The sequence below is a fragment of the Atractosteus spatula genome, chromosome 12 (assembly GCF_055471065.1).
Source record: "Atractosteus spatula isolate fAtrSpa1 chromosome 12, fAtrSpa1.hap1, whole genome shotgun sequence".
Classification (NCBI taxonomy): domain Eukaryota; kingdom Metazoa; phylum Chordata; class Actinopteri; order Semionotiformes; family Lepisosteidae; genus Atractosteus; species Atractosteus spatula.
Genome location: NC_142717.1, coordinates 34,302,720 through 34,324,731, shown reverse-complemented (window position 1 = coordinate 34,324,731; position 22,012 = coordinate 34,302,720). Strand labels below are relative to the sequence as shown.

The 22,012-nt window shown below is 34.1% G+C and overlaps 1 protein-coding gene across 1 annotated transcript in view; it reads left to right on the top strand.

The window, feature by feature from the left end:
- Positions 1-22,012, top strand: part of cdkal1 (CDKAL1 threonylcarbamoyladenosine tRNA methylthiotransferase) — a 406,686-nt gene that overhangs the window by 274,792 nt on the left and 109,882 nt on the right. The gene's annotated exons all lie outside the window — the stretch shown is intronic.

Genomic DNA, 22,012 nt, shown 5'->3' with positions numbered 1-22,012 from the left:
AGCACAACTTGTATATGTGTAAAGAATGTGCAACCCTTTAAAGCAGCAATTACAGAAGACTCTGATTTTGTGTGGTACTTACTGTCTGATGGTGATGTTAAGGAGCTGGCTGTAAATAGTTTTGACCTCTAATTGAATGTGTAGTTCTTTCTTTGATATAGTAATGTTATGAAATCTTTTATATGCACAATAAAAATAGTTTATCTTGTCAGAAAACACTTGTGAAAGATAGCTTGGATGCACTGGGTTTATTCTTAGTTGAGGAATATATGAATCAAATTCCAGTCAGCTGTAATTCCATAACATATCTGTCCCTCTCCTCTGGGAATCACTTCTGTCCATGTTCACACATTTCTGGTTTATATTCGGTACTGTTTGTTCATCTTAAGATGTGGGTTGTCCTGTAGTTTAGAACTTTACGGATATTTTTTTGATTCAGACTGTTTTTATCCCTTTGGCATTTCTGTCTTAAGACTTAATGTGAACAAACTTTGGATTTGATATTCTATGTATCCTAGGCATTGCCCAAAAAAGTATGTGTAAAATGATGACTGCAAGTAATTTGTTTTAATATTTTTTAAATAATTTTAACTTGAAGTGTCACTAAGGTTTCTAGCAAGTCGTTCAAAAGGCTTGTTTTTTCTATAATTTATTTGGGAGAAAACTTGGCAACATCCTTTGTGTTTCATGTATCCTGAGTCTTAGTCACCTATCCCACAGGGGAGATTTTAGGAGTTGAAGAACCCAAAACTATTATGAAGCAATATGAGTCATGTAGACAAGCAGTTTATGTCATGTTTCAGCTGAGCTCTGGCTTATTAAATTTCTGTCTTTACAGGAAAATCTTTGCTTGTCAAGATATCAATTAAACACAACATCGCGTGTCATCTGCTCAGTTAAGTTCTCTTCAAAACATCCAATACTTCTCTACATCCGAAGTAGTTTGTTGAAATCATGTTTATGTTACTATTGTTTTATGTTTTTGACTTTATACATGGCTACTGCACATTATAATTACTAGATTTAAGAGTGTTTTCCAGCTCTCTTGTGAAATGTTTCCACATCCCTTGGGATGGTTTTTAAACTACATAATACAGCTTTTCCAGTAAATCAATTTGAATCGGAACAAAACATGCTTGTCTCACAAACTTTGCATTTTAAGCAACAAACTGACAATTGTTCACAAATATTTTATTTGTGGCCAAGGGAACTGGAAGCAGTGCATTCTCTTCTGGGTAGCATTTTTTGGTACCATAAACAAGTGGTCCCTTTCTGGAGATTTATCATATTACAAATATATGTATACTATAAAAAATTATTTCTACACTCATTGTGGTTTGGTTCATTTAGCAGCATTGACAAAGTTTGTTTTCAGAAGCGAACCAGACCGAGGCAGCTTGTAGAGAGGACAAATGAACTGTGTGGAGTATGCATGGAGTAATAGTTAGGACTCTACACTTCAGACTGGAAGGTTTTGTGTTTAAATCCCAGGTGGGGAACTGATGCAGTTACCTTGAACAAGGTACTTCAGTCAGTAAATACCAAGATGTAGAAATGAACACACTTCCAGGTCATAATTGTTAGCAGGTAAATTCTGGAGGATTTATTCTGTTACCTTATCTGGTTAAGTATTTATAAAGACTTACTATGGACGAAAGTTTCATACATCTGTATAGCAACTATGGTATTCCATAATATGTATTTTTTGGGTTTTACTTCAGAAACATAAGATTTACAGCATATATAATGTGTAATGTAATATATAAAATATAATGATTGATATAATGATTTTGCCACACTCAAGATAACTTAAAATAAACTGTGGTAATTGTTCAGTATTCTTTCTGCTTAATTTAAAAGAAAAATTCATTTTCTTAAGTAAGTTGGGAAAAAATAATGATAAAACGAAAAATCTAATGTTTTTCACTTCAGTTCTCAGACATTGTTAGGGTAGTGTGACTATTCAGGGCATACAGCAATTTAAAAAGTGATAAAATGAAGAAGGCACTAAGGCAGACTTGGTGCATAATTCTGGTCTCCAAGGGAGCTGCTTTTGGAATCTCTGTGGCAGGGAGTAGTGATAATTGAAATTGTATATTACCTTTCCTTCTTTTGGTATTGCAGTATAGTAAGAAGCCGATTATACTCCCACTGCTTTGTTAATGAAGCTCACATTGAATTTCATATAAGATAAGCTCCAGGGTTTTGATTTAATGATAAACTTTTTTGATTACTTTCAAGATCTAATTATTTAGTTAAAATTGCTGTCTTGTGACCCTTACTGACCTGGTGCTGGGATAAACCTATGAATGTGTGGGTATACACATCTTTTGCAAGCATTATTGGAAATGTTCTTGTTCATGAGCAATTCATTTGTTTTTTACTCTTTATTACTTCATGACATTTTATTTCTCTTCTTGCAGCATGAGGATGTAGATGGCTGCTTTTGTAATCATGCTTTGGTCACATGTTTTTACCATAAAAGCATGAACACTTTAAAGTAAGTTAATTGTTTCCTTTAAGGACTTTGACAAATAGAATATGTATAAAAAAGATTTAAGTTTTTTTCCCCCTTGCGGTCTTAGGTATAGCATGTAGTTTTGTGGTTGAGCCAGCAAGTTATGGCTGTTACGAGCTCAGCTCTGCCAAGCAGCTGTGTGATATGAGAACGCAAATGATCAGGAATGCAATGTCTGATGCACTACAAAATCAAGAGAACTGTGCACTGCTTAAGTGTTCCTATCACTTACAAGGACTGCACTGAGTTACAGAAAACAACAAATCCCTGTTTCCTTTCTAAGAAAGTAGAGGTTATAGATATTTTTCCATAGAAAGCCTAACCAGTTTGTAGGCTTGAATCCATGATAAATAGTCCCAGAAGTAAACCTCAATTTTATTTATAAATTCTATTACATACAGAGCTATTTTTCAAGCTTCCTTGTTTATATATTATTTTTTGCTTTTAGACATTTTCTACATTTATATTAATAAGTACACAAATATGTATCAGTTAAAAAACATTTTCTTCTTCCTTTATTTCTAAAAACAGGTGCATAAGGGTACGTTTTTGGTAGAACCTGCATTTCTTTGCAGAAGAAGTGGTAGAAACTACTATCTATAGCTGTGCAGCTGTGTGAAGAATGACTTATTTGTCCTCCTAAATACTTTAGAATCATTTATGTTATTTATTAAACTTTTTATGCCTTTGTTAAGTACCATTGTTGTTATTGTTAGTGTTTCTAAAGTAATGAATTAGAGACTTTCTTATGGTTTCTATACTTCTGAATAGTATATGTATAGTGTTTAATAAAGGTTATGAAATAATGCTTTTTTTCTAAAATAATGAGTCATGGTGATTTTTTGATGATACATTTAAAGAGGTGTTTACCATGAATAAGAGATATAAAAGGCTGCTGCACTGAAAGTTTTTTGAATGTGTGATTATAGGTTGCATATGTTTAGTCATACTGTATGTTTAGTTATTCTATAAAAACACTTCTGTTTGAAAGCAATCAGTTTGACATCACTCTTGTGTTTATGTATGTCTCTGTTTAGTCTTGTCTTGTTTTTTGTGCTTTTTGTAGTAGTGAAGGATTGATGAAAGTGTCATGACAAAGACCACCACCAGCCTTTGTTTTAGTATATTCCTACCTCTTCATTCAGGCCTTTGTACTATAGTATTAGGATGACAAAATGTATGGTGGGCATATATTTGCTTCTTTAGAGATTTTGTAAACTTGTCATTGTTTTCATGTTTTTTTTTTATTTACTTCATGCAAAGGTTGCACATATTAAAACCAATCACAGTCCATTAATGGAGCTGTGCAACATGGGTTAAAGCTGCACTGATTGCACTCACTGTGATTGAGTATTCTGTCTATAACAGCCTTGCATGGAGGTATTGTACTTATCACCCATGCATAAATTTGCTGTTAATATCAAAAGGTTATTAAGCAATGAATGGTACTTCTGTCTTAGAGCATGGCAGTGCTTCACATCACCCTTCCATCCTTTGTGCTTAAAAGATTTAAATGGCACCTCATCAACCAATAAATTAGTGTTAGGTTTGTCTGACAAGAATTGTTAGGATATATACTTTGCAGTGATCACAATAAAACCTTGCTGTTGCCTGATGACATGGGGGCATTTCTTGTAATAAAAAGTGAGCAATAAAACGTCAGGATTAAGAAGAACAAAAGGTCTATTGAGAGACTCAGCACCTGTGGATCACAGAAACACTTAATGGACCTGAAGGACCCTTGCTGAAATGTAAAGTACATTGTTAAGTGTATCATTTTTGCATCTGCCAGTAACTGCACATAATTGATGGTTTCGCTATTATTTTTTTAATGATTGCTGCCTATCAGACTATCCATATTTCATACATATGTTGCTTCACACACTTAAAAATGATAAGTGGCAATTCCATCAGATTTCAGGAATATACATTGCATTTATGCTGTATACTTCTTTTTTTGTTATTTGATGCTTCAAATTAGTATCAGTGCACACAGATTTTGATTTCTGTGTTCTTGTTACCAGCAAAGTGACAAGATTGAAACACTGATTGCTTTGGATTAGTTTTAGACATGATCATGTGTATAACATCCACTGATTTAACTTGCTAACAGAACCGTAATGCCTGTGTCACATTTTGGAAAAGTTACCTTTTAAACTAGAAAATCATCGGTTACAGTTACGTTTGCCTTGGCTAGACTGTGCAAGGGATCTTCCTCTTACTTAATGAGAAATGAGCCACACACTAAGACCTCCACCTCTAGCTAACGTAAAGCATTCGTCATTTTCATGCTTGACATAATGCTATGAAATGCTGAATACCGCGGTTAAGGATATTTTTTAAGCTTCAATTACTTTTTTTTGAGAGCATATAAAGCCTTAGGTTTACAATAATTAAGTACCTGGTGCAGATCCTAGCACTGGCATCATTAGCTACCTTGTGATGATTACAGATTGAGACCAACATGAAAGACAGATTGCTCTTTTTTGAGGTTAGGCTTCTCTCTTCATTATGTTTTGGTTGCACCAGTTGAAAGATGATCCCACAGGGTCCAGAAATGTGATGTCAGTTCAGGTACTAGCAGAATCCATGTTCACTAATTATTAGTGAGACTGCTACATTGAAACATTTATTGAAATTAGTCTTTCTAAATCTCTCTATATCATTTGTAATGCAGACAGTTGAAATGCCTGCTAATATTGTGAAACAAGTTCTCATTTCTCTCATTTGTAACCATTAGTATGTTCTTATTGTAGTCATTCCTTGTAGAGTTTATAAATATGAGCACTTTTAAACTCATTAAGAACAAAATTTCTTTGTCTTGGGTACTTTAATGATGCTAGCTGCTCAAATGTTACACTTTGACTTTATTATGCAGAGGTAATGTGCCTGTCAATTATTTCAGTGATATAAATAACAATCTCAGTGTCTACTGGATTCCTTTATTGCATTCTTGGGGTGTTCATAGCCGTATGGCATATGTATGTCCCTGTAGTGTGTATTGCCTGAGAAATATGTGGAACAGAAAGAATGGCAGAGATTTAAAATGTTATTGATAACAGTGATTTCAACAGTCTGATTAACCTGATTCACAAGATTCAATATTGAGCTTTTAGGCAAATTGATTACTCCTCTCCAGTTCCTTGGAACCTGTGATGACATTGGAGAATTTCATTGAGTCACTGATTGAGGAAGATAAACATAAACACTGTATACACAGAAAGAGACAGTGGGGAGTTTTATCAAACATAGAAGTGAAGACAACAGTGCGAAATCACATATGAAAGAGAAAAAAAACATTTTTTTCAATATGGAAAGAAGTCACACTTTTATCACACTATTGATAATTTTCTTGCATTGCTTACATAGAAGGAACTGAGGAAATGTTCTGTAGAACAAAACTGTGTATTGTAGGAAAAAGACAACCTGCAGCTGCTTCAAAGACTCCAGTGAAGCTATTGTGAAAGTCACAGGAGTAATAAAGTAAGACAGCTCAATATGTTTTTTTCTAATTAAAAAGCCTGGACTACCAGCAAGTGTCTTTAAAACTACACATCAGACCTGGTTTCCTTCTGCGTCATTCTCTTTGGAGCCCTCATTTATGTGTCAGCCTTCAATAGTCTAGCATGTCAGTTCCAGCTTTTGCAAGTAATCCAGCATTTAAAAAGCCACATCACATTTGAATTGGAAAGGCAGGTTTAACTAAGTTATGTGCAAGAAAGAGCCTGAGGGTGAGGGGTACAGAAATTACTGTGGTTCTTTTAAAACTACCTCCGTTTGGATAGTATCTCAGCAACATCTCCCTCTGCAGCTTGTCTCATCAATTCAAACTTTATTTTTAGTGGCGACCTTTAGGAAAGTGAGCTTTGATCCTCTGAGGTGTCTTTTGCTTTTCTTATGCTGCTTTAAAGCACCCCACATCCCCCAGCCCCCCTTGTTCCAGTGCATTGAAAATCAACACACGCCTGCACAGAACGAACGCACGCAGACAGAAAGAGACGTAATTTAAACACATCTGTTCAAATATGCATTTCAGATCAACCCGATGCTGGTTCTCATAATGTGGCTGAGTGTTTGACAGGTATTATATCCCTAAAGTACACAGCAGATGGTATTTATAAGAGAGTAAATGGAAATGAAGCTTGGCCATGTTAAGGATTTTGTTTTAAGTAACCTTTTTTTCCCAATGGAATTGAAGGTTATTGATAAAATAGCCCAAAACTATTTTTAAGAATTTTAATTTGGAAGTTGTGTTGTTGTATTATTTTAGGGGAGTTATATAACTGCACTTTGCCTTATATCTGAGCATGAAACAGGACAGTCAAAAACTTGAGAATTTGTTGGATTTCATTATTTGTCTTTTGTGTTGATTGAGAATGATATAGCACATTTGATGACTCTGCATCTGAGATTGTAGTCTACATTTGTTCATCTAGCCAAAACATATTCTGGTTGCTAATGGTTATTTGTCTGTTTTTGGGTCACCTTTTAAGAAGTGATTGATCTGAGCTGCTGAATCCATCTTTTTTTTTATTTTATACAGTGCAATACTGTCAGTTCTAACTTTAAAAACGACAAATGTACTTTATGCATTATACATTTGGACGAAGAAATCTATACTCCATGAATATACAAAAGACAGAAGGGGTAACATGATTTATCATTTTTAGGCAGTTTTTTAAGTTGTACCAACAGGTGTGTATTTACACGACTGCTTAATGCTTGGAGTTGTAGTTCTTTAGGCCTCACTTGAGAGTTTTAAAACTTAACTCAGTCCCCTGACATAGCGAGACATTCTTTAGAATGTGTCATCATGACCCACCACTTTCTTATTTCAGCACTGTGATGCATAGAGATGACTAAGTATTTCAAGGTGTTTGCAGTTATCTATTTTTCAAATGATTCTCATCCCAATAACCCAGGGCAGTAAAGAAAATGAGCACTACAGACATTTTCATTTATCTTAAGAACTTCTGACTAGAGGTTGTTTTATATTATGCTGTGTTGTATAGTAATCGGACTAATTAATAAAATTATATTCATTAGTGTAAATATTCAAATTTTTATATGGGCTAAAGCATTAGATTGGATATATGAAGAAATGAGCCTTCATTCCACCAGCAGCTTGTGGTGCAGAGATATGAGCCTTTAATGAACGTGTGTCACTGAAATAGACTTGAGAGGAGTGGGTTAAATGATCCATGACTAGGAATGGAGCAATGACATGAAAAACATATATTAAAATAATTAAAATTAAACTATTTTTGTCAAATCTATATAGGAAACCCCCCTCCACATTTTAACGCCAGTTTTGCTAAATACATTTTAATGCAACGGGCTATTTGGCTGCATTTTGTTTCAATTTTAAAATCTTTAAGTTTATATATGCTGTTGCAGACAGAATATTTGGACACTTACAAAAGCAATATTTTCACTAGAGGTAAAGATCTAAAGTATAAATTTAGCTTTATGATAAAATGCCAAAGGATGTGAGCTTTTGCCTGCCTGGGAAAATACTTTGCCCAAAGTGTTTTATTATAAAACTGAGCCTTGATTTTCTAGAATTTCTAGAAATAGACTGTCTAGAAAAGATTTCTATATTTTTTCTGAGAATTTTCCAATCATACAAATATTTTTGTGTGAGTCTGTACATATCAAAATGGTGTATTTAAGTGCACATAATTTAAGATATTATTGTTGATGTGAAAATATACTGACTCAAAGGCTTTGAGTTCCATTGGGCTCACTTTGTCAAACAATGCTGCCATAACTGTTCAAATTAAGCTTATATTAACCATTGTGAAATTGATAATCAGTTAATGATGATCAGTTTTTAAATTCAGAAAATATTTCAATCTAAAAGGATAGCAAGTATTTCTAGGATGTTACTGAGTTTAAAATATTTTACTTTAATGTTAGAATTAGTTGAAGATATGTTGATAGGAACTATTTAATATCCAAAAGCTAACTTATTAGAATAAGGTTTGTGAGAAAACAATTCTTGCTAAGCACTTTGGAACAGTATTAGAAGGCTGTCTGCTCAGAGATGTTTAAATGTTTCAAAAGACAGGGCTCTCTTTGTGACAAGGGAAACAATTTGTATTCAGCCAGAAATACAGCTAAATTAGTCAGCATCTGAAATTACGTGAATGACATTTTGCACATGAAGTTGCAAGGTCAGCCAGAAGGGTAAGAAACATTTAATAGGAGATGTGTGAGATACTATTTAAAGCAGCAGAAAGATTTAAAGAGAAAAAAAATCAATTGAGTTGAAACACGTCAAAGTGTAAATGTACAGAATTATGTGTTTCCTGGTTTTGCACTAGATTATTAAGTGTTTACAACTTTTCCAAAGACATACTATATCTATAATCGGTTATCTGCCACTGTGCTGAAAGTACTGAAATACACAGTCAAGTATGGCATTCATAAAAAATACAAAACCTACATATTTTTTTTCAATAAAATCGCATCAGCTTTTCACTCACACTGACCTGAAGCACAATCACTGAAGTACAGTATATTAAAACAAGATAATTAAGCTTTCTGAAATAATTACTTTTAATGTGTTTTTCCTTTAATTTTTTAACTTGTTGCTTATAAAATATTATACATTATGTAATTTTAACTATTCTGATTTACTAATCTAGCAGAAATAGATTCTGTAAGGCAGTGTGCACTGTGAACCCCAGCAGTCAAAGATTATGTGTTAAGGCTTCTAAACATGTGCAATCTTTATTTGGCTGGCATGTGTATTATTTTGAACACAGATATCTATGTCTGGCCTAATAAATATTTATCCTGAACTCAACTGAATTTCCATGGAAAGACTTGAGAACAGCCAGCGTGCAAATGAAAGGAAGGAGGTTGATATTTTAATTAACCACATTTAACTTACACTTGTTGAGCTGTTTGTACAAAAAAGTCACAAAAGCCTGCTTTATTTACACATACAAAAACACTTTACATGAAGGACCTCATAAGGAAGTTGCAAGCTGTTAGGTGACATCGTGTTTGACTTGAGTTGTTTAAGGAAAGGTGATGAACTGACACAATACAGACATCATACCTAAGTGAACTGTGTTCGGTTGTGTAATACTTTAACTGTTGTTAACCGTACTGTGTTTGTTTAGTATTTAGACATTTTTGTTCTTGCATAACAGGAACTAGTACAAGCAAGCAATTTAACAGATGTGAATGCCAAGGCAGGAATAACTAACAGAAATACCGTTTTAACTACAGAATTGACCAGATTCATACCACACAACTTCTTATTATATATAATGTTTTTTTTTAATTCCCAGGAGCTCTGTGTGTTTAGGGTGAGGCTGTTTTTTTTAACTTAACCTGTCAACTAACTACTGTATATGTGATAGCTGAAACAATTGCTGAAACCACTGGCAAATTCTAGGCATAAAATATGGAGTATAATCATGATGTAATTTTAATAAACATTCAAAAACAATTTACTTTTTTATTTTTAACAAATATTCTTGAGCTTTAAGAAGCAACATAACATGTTATACTGAAAACATTTAATCATATTACTTTTAAATTAAATTTAGAACTTTAGGAATAGGAAATATCAGAATATATTACATCTGAAATGCAAGCTCATATAATCACCAAGTTCTTCAGTTGCCAGTTTTGGTTCAGTACCATATTTATAATGTGCATTCTAATTGCCTGCAAAAGCTATTAACTTTATACATATTTGCAGATCCATTTTATTGATCTTCATATCAAAAGGTAATCAGTTAATATAAACTGTTATGGAACTTATAAGGAAGAAATGCCATTCAAGTGATTTGTAGGAATTTTTAATTATCATTCTTGACTTGGCTTTGTGTCATAAAGCAGTCTTTTCCTGGATATTTGCTTTGAAAGTCTTGAAGTGCTTCACAGTGTAATAGGTCTGAGAGCTGCTATAATAATTCCATCCTATTAAGGTTTGAAATCATTACACCTAAATGTATCTGTTACTATAGTGACAGGTTCTCTTTGATAAGAGTATAATAACAAGGGACCTAGAAATCTCAGTAACACACATAGTGAGGCGCGACACTATCTAAAAAACCACTAAATCTAAATGTGATATTAGTTCAAGACCTAAATTAAATAAAAAAGTTCATGTTCATTATTTAATGACAGGATGTTGTATTAATTTTTATTAATCATTTCCATAATACAGATACATCATCTTTCATCTACTTTGAAGAATGAAAAGGGCATCTGGGCACACTTTAGATATGAACAATTTGAAACATTTTACAAATTTCATTTGTAGTGTTAATGTTTCTATGGCTTTTTAATGTGTCATTTAAGGACATAAGAATAACTAATATAAAAGCTATAAAGTTTCTGCAATTTCCCTCATGGGATCAATAAAGTATCTATCTAAAGGTGGATTATTTGAAATATTAAACATATTTCTCATTTGCTATGTTGGCTATGTTTGCACACAAAATTTAAGAAAATATGGAAGCCACTTACAGTATATCAATTAGAGAGAGCAGAATATGGCATTTTTCTTCATATCTAGAACTTTTAATTTCATAGATATTCTTAATTGGTACAAGAAAGCCTTTACTCCTTTAACACAAACTCAAAAATGAATATGGGCTGTGCATTATGAAAAATGTGTTTTTGCCATACATAAAATCCTGGATTTTTAGTAAAATATTATTAGATTATTTTTCCCAAATATCTTCTAATTGGGAGAAAAGGCTTTAGTACACTTTTTGGAACTACCTTCTAGGATAGAATTTCTCAGTGGTGTGCTCGATGTACAAGATGTGTGTGCACATTCTTGTGACAATGGCAGGTAAATTACAATTATCTCAACAGCATGTTCCTAGTCAGTGTTTTCATTTGGACGTTTTTTATAGAATTTTGGTTTTGCATCATGGCACACATGGGCAGTGATTATGGTAGAAGTTGCCAATATTTTTGTGTTTTTTCATCTGAACACTTGTGATTGAAGAAAACATGGATGCTTCTATCACCATGATAAAATGTGGTATGGAAATCCTGTTGAGGGCCAGCTCAGGAAGTCATCAAATAAATGGAAAGACTTGAATATCATGGATAAAAAATTGCAACAGTTTATATATGCAGAATTTAAGTTGATCACGATTCCACAGTCGTCATCAAGAGCTATTTGGGATGGTTCTTAACCGTCGTAGCATAGAATGCATACTTCCATAAAGGTGTATTTTAATTCCTTGATGTCCTCTAACCAGGTTCTCCTCTTTGATTTCCTTTTTTCTAATGCCTGTCCACATATTTCCTCCATTAGCCATTCTCTTCTCAGCATGTGGCTGAAACATGCACCTTGCAGGCCTTGTCCTAGCAAGTGTCTTCATTTTTAGTGGTCACCAGAACCTCTATTTATGAATGAGCTTTGCTATTTAAAAATGCTTCAGCATCAAATAATAATACTTTAATTCAAGTGCTTTCTTCACAGCAAGTGTCAACCATCAGTGCTTTGTCTGTTTACTTCCTGGTATTGATATTTAAGCTTTTCCACAATTTTCCTTATATATTTAGAAAATTTCATATGAGACCCTTACCCCTGAAGTCCCACTCACACTTCTCTTTACTTATGTCTGAATCCAGGTAATTCTAATCAATAATGGTTACTAGCTGTTTTCCTCTGACAATGATGTTCATGGAGTCATGATCAGATTTTTGCTTCAACCTTTGTCTTTGCAATTGTGATTTCTTTTTTGGTATTCTCATCGTTAATGACACATCCTAAATGGTTCAGTCAACATGCTCTTGGGGAGTTCCTCACTTGAGCTCATCACCAATTCTGTACAAAATTGTCATCCAAGCACCAATTTGATTTAAAAAACAACATACTGTATAAAAAGTTATTGTTGCTAAAACAAAAAGTTGCAATATTTTTAATGTTTCTGAATCGCACTATCTATATCAAAATTTACAACAAAACATGCCATATCTGCCTTTAGGAATCCTTTGCTTTTCTCATTAACCTTGCTTAACTTCTTTGGAATCAATTGATGCAAAACTATTGACAATTAATGCACAGTGAGTAAATAGTACAAAATTTTAAAGAAAACTTTAATTTTTAAAGTTCATATTTGTCACTTAAAGTAGTACACTTAATGCTGGATCTTTGTTTTATCTCTTTAATCCCCATATGTCTAAGACGGGCTTATTTGTGTTATTGAATAATGAGTACATATGGATGACTCACACACCCTGTGCATCATACCTTTTTTACCCTAATCACCAAATCTGTTTTTTAAGACTGCACAAAATTCTCTCAGTCAAAAGATTTGGTGAGAGTGTGTTCAGTATGTATAATTATTTTTGATAATTGCTTTTTTGTTGTGGTTTCTGTACCTTTTGATATCTGACTTTACTAATACTAAGCTAGATCTAATATTTGGTGAGACATCATACCCATCATAAATATGATGGGAGTACCCCTCATAAATGTGAAATATTAAACCTCACACTAGAAACAGGTAAATGAGGTCACCCTCATATCATGCAGTGTTTTAAGAATGTTCTTTTCTTCTAAGTTAATTAAATTAGTTTTTAACACATTTGTTAGAATAATTCTCATAGTTAGTAACCACTTTATGTCTTATAAAGTAATATTTACATTTCCATGGACGTTCCAGAAAACAAAGATTTTAAATTAAATCATTTCACAATAAATGATCTTCACTATCTTTTTGATTGAGGCTTGATCTAAACACTTACAATTTTTATTCAGATTTCTATGATATCCCATGTATTTTAATTAAAATGAGTGTATCTGCGTCATGTAAAGACTAATAGGATAACAGGCTTGAAATTGCTCTACAGGTTTTATAAATGACGTTGTATGGTTGCAAGGATATGAAAATGCAGTTGCCACAGGTTTCATGTAACAGTATAATATGTTTGCCACCTGCTTATCCATCAGACTGTTCCCTGTCTGAACATATGTGTATTTTGGTTGGCTCCAGGGTATACTGTTGTTAGCTTGGATTTTATTTTGATGTTTGTGTAAGAACCATAGCTCTTTCTGTTCTCTTTGAATCTTTTGATATTGATAACTGATGTAAAAGGAGTTACTCTTTTTTAGGAGCTTAGGAGATTGAGTTTCAAAGTTGTGAAAATGCATTTGTGGTTCACATAACTAAAAGCTGTTGAACAAAATCATGTTCAAGTTAGATTTTTCAAAAGTATGTATTTTTCAGAAATATAACAAATATCTCTTCTGTTGCAGGGGATATAAAATCTTGTGATAAAAGAAACCTAATTAGTAGCTTTTTTAAAAAAAAACCCTGTTGAACTGTAATTATGGAAATTATTAAAAACCACACAGAAGACCAGAAACTTCATTTAGAATGGTGTTTAAAGGTCACAATTCGCCCTACGTTATGGACCTAATTTTTGCTAATAAAGTGGAACATTCTGTCAAATTTCCACAGGGCCTTCTTCCAGCTGGAATTTATTACGTGATGAGATTAAGCTGTCCCCTGGTCTCAGGCCATCCGGGCCTCAGTTGTAGTGCTTTTAGAGCTGTGCACTCTGTGTTAAAGTTGTCAGTTGGTGTTAGCAGGAGTGAAACAGTACAGGCTTGTTCTCTCCTGCTGTCACTGCCTGTAATGCCTCCTTGGACAAGAAGGGGCATTTCAGTTAGTTTCTCCCAGTGAACTATTTTAAACAAAACAAATGTAATCGTTGTAAAGGGATTTGAGGGTCACGGTGTGTAAGACCACCATGCCAGAATAACCCATGTCATGCTAATCATCAGGATTCCAAGTGAATGCAAAACAGTCGAAAGGCCACCTTCTGCCCAAGATCTTAGTAAAATGTGTTTTCATGATAGCAGGACAAACACAGCAGTTCTGGGTTTTGCATTCATTCTGAGTCTTAATTGGATGCTCGTCATCCACAAAGGCCACAAGGGCAGATTGAGGGGAGATTGATTGGGAGACAGATGTAGCTAAACTACACTTGTACACAGGCTTAAACCTGACCCCAGAACATTCACTTGGGTTTGCAGGCTTATGAATATCCCATTACTCTTTCTAAAATAAGAAATGATTTTGTGAATGTGGATTTTGTATAAACATCTTTTAATGTCCTTAACCACATTTTAATTTTCACATTCCAGGTCCAAACATGTTTAGCGCTTTATATGCTATTGGGCTAGCTGCATCTGAATTTAACCTTTAAAACAATCAGTAAAGGTTAATTCTATGCAGAATCGTAAAAATAATAAATAAAAAATAAATTTGAGCTATGGAGGTTTCTTCTAATTACCCCCTGTTCCTCCTGTCTCTCATTCCCCATTACACCCCTTTAGCTATCTTGTTTTGTCTTCTTTCGTTTTGCTTTTCAGTATAGATTTAGCCTCTAATGGACTTGTGTGAGTAATACTTACTAAAGGGAATTATTACTTATGGAGTGCTTTAATCCTTTACTTGTGTTAAATTAATATGACGTGATGTTTTATTACCATAATTTTGTGATGATGTTTTGCTTTAACAGGCAATTTCAATTTCAATCACTAGAACTTTTATGCAGTTCAGGTAGATCTAAAGATTGCATCACTACACACTTACAAAATTCCAGTATATATACATATTGGTCATCTGGCATTATTAGGTATTAAATATTATGCTAAGGTTTTGGGGAACAGATTTTAATACATACTGGATTAAAACTATATGTATATCCTTTGTACAACCTACATGAAAAACAAAGACTTATTTTTCTAAACTGAATTGCAGAATTTAGCTTGTTGATAATAGCTTTGTTCAGAATATAATTAATGTGTACCTTATAGTTAAGGACATCCAATTCTTTGGAATTTCTTCCAAGAAATTTATGCTAATCTGAGTGTGATGGATCTGAAAAGATTTTTACTCATGGCTGAGTGCTTTAAGTAATTGCCATTAATAAAATTTGTGATGGCTATTCTTTTAACAGACTTATTAGAGGAGAGCTTGTATGAGTTGTAAGGGTTTTGGAATTACAAATGACAAGCTAATAAATACATAAAAAAATTGCTTTTAAATTCCACACACAGATGTCTACTGTCTTTTTTAACACTGTATATGAGCCTCAGACAGTCTATATCATTTACAGTTACTTTAGAGACCTTTTCTGCTCTTTCTCCTCTTTTTCACTTTTTGGTAGAGTTTTGGGTTGCATTTCTTCACTGCACTGTGTGTTTTATATTACTGCTGTGGCTTCAGTCTTAACAGCACATGAATAGTGTTTATATATATATTTAAGAAATATATTGTATTGGATAAACTTAAACAAAATGCATACTCAGATTCTTCAAGAACCCATATGCTATACTTTTGTTTGTGTGAAAGTTCTTTGTCAAAAGGGTGTTGACAAGAAGTCAGTTGTTTTGAGAGATTTATGTAACAAGATGCAATTTTGCAATTGAATTTGACATAATCTCTTCATCTCCAGCAGCAGATCTGCCTAACAGAAGTCATTAAAAACTATTAAAATGTCTGTATCTTTTTAATCTGTTTACAGTGTCAATCTCACTGTAAAGTAATGCAAAGTTATGATAGGGGGTTAAACTGAATAAACAATAAAAGTGTAGTAATGAGAACCAATTTAAAAAGCCAGTCTAACATTGTTTGCTCAGAATTACAATGCTAGTGTTTACAGTCATACCAGCAGACACAAGCTAGGCCAAGAAATTTAAAAGCATCTGTAAAATGGCTATAAGGAATCTAGAGAATATTTTTTTCATTTTCTCACATCAAGCCTGCACATTGCTTTACCTCAGCACTCTGTTACCCATGGATAATACAATAAGTGCTGCTCAAAAATGTCAGAAATCCTTTTGTGATGTAATGAGAAGTGGTTCTCTGAAAAAGCCACCATCTTGGCAAAACCTAAGCCAAGCCACCCATGAGGCCGTGAGCCAAGACAGCCACCCAGTGATTGAAAGGTGCTACAGAAGGAGAGAAAAACATGCCAAATGAGTATTTTAGCACTTGATGGGAATTCCACAGGTTGTGCAAAGAGCTGTCATGACAGGCTCTCCATTGAATTAGCTACTCCTCTGAGGGTAATCAGGAAGCTTATAAAACCAGTTGGGAATAAAGGGATTCAGTTTGTATCTGGGGTCCAGCGAGGAAAGAATGAGAATAAAGGCTTAACAGAAAGGGGTTCTCGCTAGAAAATGATTTTGAGGCCTGAGATCAATTAGCTGGGAAAGCTTGCAGTACGGTAGGACAGGCAGCTTGTGTGGATCATCCGTTTGCCCAGCCAAGTTAAGGAGAATTGCGCTACTGAAGAACACGGTTGGCTTTCTGGACCAGTGCTGTTAGCAGTGTTAGCATCTGGAGGAGTGGGACATCAGCTGTCAAGGTAGTAGCATATCTTCACTACAAAGACTAGAAAGTAAGACTTTAGACAGCCCAGGCTAAGTCACAAGTACACAGTTTCTTAAAAACTGTAGACAGACAGAGGGAGTGAAAGAGAACTACATAGCAGAGTAGCTGCTGCTGTATCAGGAAAGGTGGGGTTTGTTATAGATACAGTAACTGCCCCTTGCTAGTAAGGAGAAGATTATAGTAAAGAGTGGGAGGTAGACAAAACAATATGAGACTGTGGAGAGTTTAGGAGTGAGGGTGAAGAGCAGAAAGTAGTCATATAAGCTGGGCACTACAGAATAAGTCTGAGCTTTGTGAGAAAAGATAATTAGTAAAGTAAAAGACAACTGGGTGTTGCATAATAAGTCAGTTTCTAGTGATGAGCAAGAGAACGAGGTTGTGCTCGGCACCAAAGAGTAATTCAGGTTGAAAACTGTAATGGCTAATTAAAGTCGAAAGTGAGTGAAGTGAGCTGGACTCACTTTTTGATTTAGTAGTGAGTCTAATTAATATTGTATTTTCTAAAAAAAATGCTTACACTTATATAGCGCTTTATTGGAAAATCCATTCAAAGTGCTTTACAGGTAATGGGGACTCCCCTTCCACCATCACCAATGAGCAGCCCCCACCTGGATGATGCGACGGCAGCCATAGTACGCACAGTGCGCTCACCGTGTATCAGCTAACAGCGGGGAGGAGAACAAAGTGATGAAAGCAATTCATAGATGAAGATTATTAGGAGGCCATGATTGATAAAGGCCAATGTGAAATTTGGCCAGGATGCCGGGAGAGCCGATGGCCAAATCCTCGTGAAAAAGACCAGGGAAGACCTATGAAAGGTGAAAAGAAGTTTTCCTCTGAAAGGAAATTACAAAAGAGATTGAGGATCTCGGAGGCGGTCCAAATAAAGTGGTAGAGCAAGGGCAGGTTTAAATTGCCAAAAGATAAGGTGATGAGGTGGGAGTACGCAGAGCAGACAAGAGTTGAAACAAAGTAATAAATTGTCACACCCTTTATATAGAAGTGAAGCAAAGCAGTCACTTTATTTTTTTAATTCACTCATGCCTTTATAAATACACTACATCAAAATCTGAATGTGATGGAAACCCTGTGTGTCCTCCTTTTGCTAGGAATATTGTACATTTGGAGATGGCTTAAGTTTCTTGATTTATAAGCTAAAAGCTGTTATATATTCAATATATCTTTTATCTCTGAGCACAGGTTACTTTATTCAAATAATTATTTAGTTTAGATGTGCACTTTTTCCCAGAATTTGAGCAGTAGTTCAAATTCCCTAGCATGATTTTTGGGCACCTCACACCCTCCTCTTTTCTAGGAAGGGACAAATTTGCTGTCACATTTAACAGTCAGTGTCTTCATCAAGATTTTTTAGCTGAAGTTTTCAGACTTAACTGTTCTTAACTGTTCAGGCCTAAAGATACTAACAATATGGAACAGAAAATAATAATAAGGAATAGAACTTTTGATCTCAAAAACTCCCAAAGCATTTTACACTTAAGAAGGGGCCCATTTCATCCACCACTGAAGTGCAGCACCCCCTGGGTGACACAATTATGTACCATCTGCCCTTTTATTTAGAAGAACAGGTGTAGAAGTAAGAAACTGCTACACCAACTGGATGAGTTAAGAAGGAAATTTAGGTAGGTCATACTGTGCAAGCCCACAGAGAAATTTAACCAGAACCCTGGGGTAGTACCTCCACTCATGACATGAACAGCCTCATGGAATCTGTAGTGACCATGTTAGCAATAAAAGGACAATGCCTTCTACATTATAGTGCCCTTGATCATTCAACGAATGTATTGAATTGGACATTCTTGTCTAAACAGAAGACTGACACCCGCAGGTGTTTTTTCTAGTTTCAGTCCAAGTACTAACCTTACTTAGATGTTGAGAACTGAGAAGGTCAGTTTACAAAGTGGTAATGCTGCTGCAGATGAACCTACTGTATATTGTCCCAGTTCTCTGTGTACAAAGTGTTTCTAAACCTAGTTCAAGTAGGTAGCTGTGTCACGATGCGTAGGCTGCAAGGGAACAAGTAAAGGTTTATTCCATGCTGAAAAGAGAAGAAAATAAATACAATGTTTTAGCTGTGGAGCCTTCTTTGGGTTACCCTTCTTCTGTCGAAACATTGCGTTTCTTTTCTTCTCTTTTCAGCATGGAATAAACCTTTACATGTTTATAAACCTATGCAACAATTAGAAGAAGGGGGTAGCTTTTCAAAGAAACAAGAAACATTTAATGTACAGGTTACCTAAATTGATTAATCAAGCAACACAGTCAACAAATATATAGCTTTCTTTGTACAAGGACAGCACATTGGGCTGCCATCAAACGCCTTATTAATGTCAGTAGTACTAGTATATTATAAGGACAGTTTGTTAAGGTCAGTTGAGGTATGGAAAGATAGCTCTGAATCTGGGGCTTACAATGAAGAAAAATGAACAATATTCTCTCACCTAGCCTCTTTAGCTAGTTATTTTTCTCTGGATTAGCCACTCTGACAAGCTGTATGTAAGACCTCAGAATATACTGTAGGTTGCTATGCTAAAGGTTGGAAGTGTAAAAGTATTTGTACAGTAAACCTCTTCATCTGCTTATGAAGTAATTGGCACAGATAGTGAGATCCTATGTTGCTAGATGTTGCATTGTATTATTATTTACAAGATTTAAAAGGTCAAGGACTCATCACTGACTCTGGTCCTTCTTGTACATTAATGATCATCAATGTAGAAAGTATATCAATAGGTCAGGGGTTATCTGGTGGAAACATAAGAATAAAACAATTCTGATTACAAATGTAAGTTATGTCAAGGTTTGTTTATAAGCAGAATAAAGTACTGGTTTCAATTTAAGAAACCAGGCTTGGTTTAATGTAATAACCACTTATGATGGACTTTGCATCTACCTTATATCTTAGCTTTATACACTATATATTTTTTGTAGTCTACAGATCAGATACAGTAGCTCGTGCTTTTCTTGGTGTTGGTATGTGCAATGTTTCTACAGAAACCGGATGCAATTCTTCTTGAATCTTTCAGAACATGGCATAAAACAAATTTGAAGTTGCTTTGAACGAAGAGGTTTTTCTGAGAGAGAGTCAAAATTTTGTCTTATTTGAAGATTTTCACATTGTTTGCCTGAATTAAAAATTCCTTGACCATGTTTTGTTCTACTTTTTAAAACTTTTATGATGACTTCGGACAGATGTTAATTATTTATTATTGATTATTGACGTATTGTAATGGAGTTAGGTTGTCATACATGTATTCAGGTTATTGTTGTTACTTATGTACTGTAAAAAACTATTTCCGTAGTAGGACATAAGTCTGCATATGAAAGGTAAATAAGTATATACTGTACACTGTATACTGTACTGCCCTTGTCAACTCTTAATGTTAGGTGGATTGCGATACTTAAGTTTCTCTGCTCATCCCATAAAAATGCATTTTTGGGGGGCTTACATCAGCTCATATCAAATAAAGGTGTGATGAAGCTTTTTAAGCTTGTTTAGCTTGATTTTTATGCTTTTTTGTTTTTCAACTTGTTAAGCTTGTTAAGCTAAGTTTGTTTTTTGCTTAAGCCCTTACGAAATTTAGTTGTCAGGTGTGGTCTTATACAGACCAGAAGTAGATGTTTAAGAGAAGAAATATTGGATTAGCAGTAAAGTCATAAATTGCTCACTTTCCCAGCATTAGTTAACCATGGCTCTTTTATTGCCAAATTTTATATTTCTTTTTAGAATAATTCAATTGCATTTGTAAATTTTAGTCTTGCCATGAATGTCTCAGTTTTATAGAATGATAGATATTCCTACTTAATGCAAAGCAAATATGAAAACAAAGTAACTGGGGTCAGTTGTGTCATACTTTTATGTTTAAGGTGAAGAGAAGTACAGTATTCTTAATAGTGTATTAAAGTATATTAACATATTTTAATTTGAACTCTTTAATTGTGTTAATTAAAAATTCATTTACAGTAATATCATGTAATTAAAATATTATTTAATTATACCATATTATATTGTTACACACTTTTTTTGGTATTTGCGCTCGATTGTTGATAAAAAAAAATGTGACAAAGTTGAGGAGCTTGGATTATTTGTGCTGTATGATAACAAAATGCACTTAGAAAACTAAAGCAATTTAGATTACCAGCTGTGTCAAACACTACACAAGTAGAGTACACATGTGTCGGGAACAGTGTAAATCCAGCTTTAAAGTGAAGGTTCAGTAATAAAAGTGCTTCTTTAATCGTAGTCGGCATCATAGACATTTACACAAATGTATCACTTCTGAAAGTAATATTTCCCTGTTGGCGTCATCAACATAGTGAGCTGCTTTTCCTTTCTACAGTAGAAGATTTGAACGAAATTATAAACAGCAGGCTCCCTTTTGTTATGACTTTCTTTAATTGTTTTGTCAAATGAGCATAACGTAATTATATATTCATAGACATGTGTCTTAATATAGACATAACCTGCAAAAACAGTGCCTAAAATGGGCTGGAGATAACCTGAGATATTCAATAATCCCTTTTTTTCAGATATGTTATGTTTTAAAATGTCAGAAAGCAGAGGAGTCAACTTGGTGTGACTCATCCAGTTGCTTTAACATTGTCTAGAAGCTGTTGTTTTTTTCCATGCAGGACAGCAAAAAGCAAACACTCAATAAATCTGTTTTTCTGCAGACAATTTAATTCAATCAAGCATTGGCCTGATAATCAATTGCCTTTAAAGTAGCTAATCAGAAAGAGTGGCATCTTATTAGTCTTTTGATATCCTATTTTCAAATACCTATTACAGTGTCCTTTATATTGTTTTTTACTGTGCTTTTAATCACTAAAAAAGGCTGGGAATTATACAGTAGTTATTTTAGTATGTTTATTATTAAAAGGGTGTTGGGTATTATGATATACTGTATAGTATGAACAAGTTGTAAAGCATACATGTTATTTTCCAAAGAGGTACTGAAAGGTAAAAAGATATAGAATAAACATGTCTTCAGGGAGCTTCTTAAGACATTTGTATAAACTGTAATTGTGTACTAATGTCCAATATACCAATGTAACTGCTAAAAGAAAACATGGAAGATGC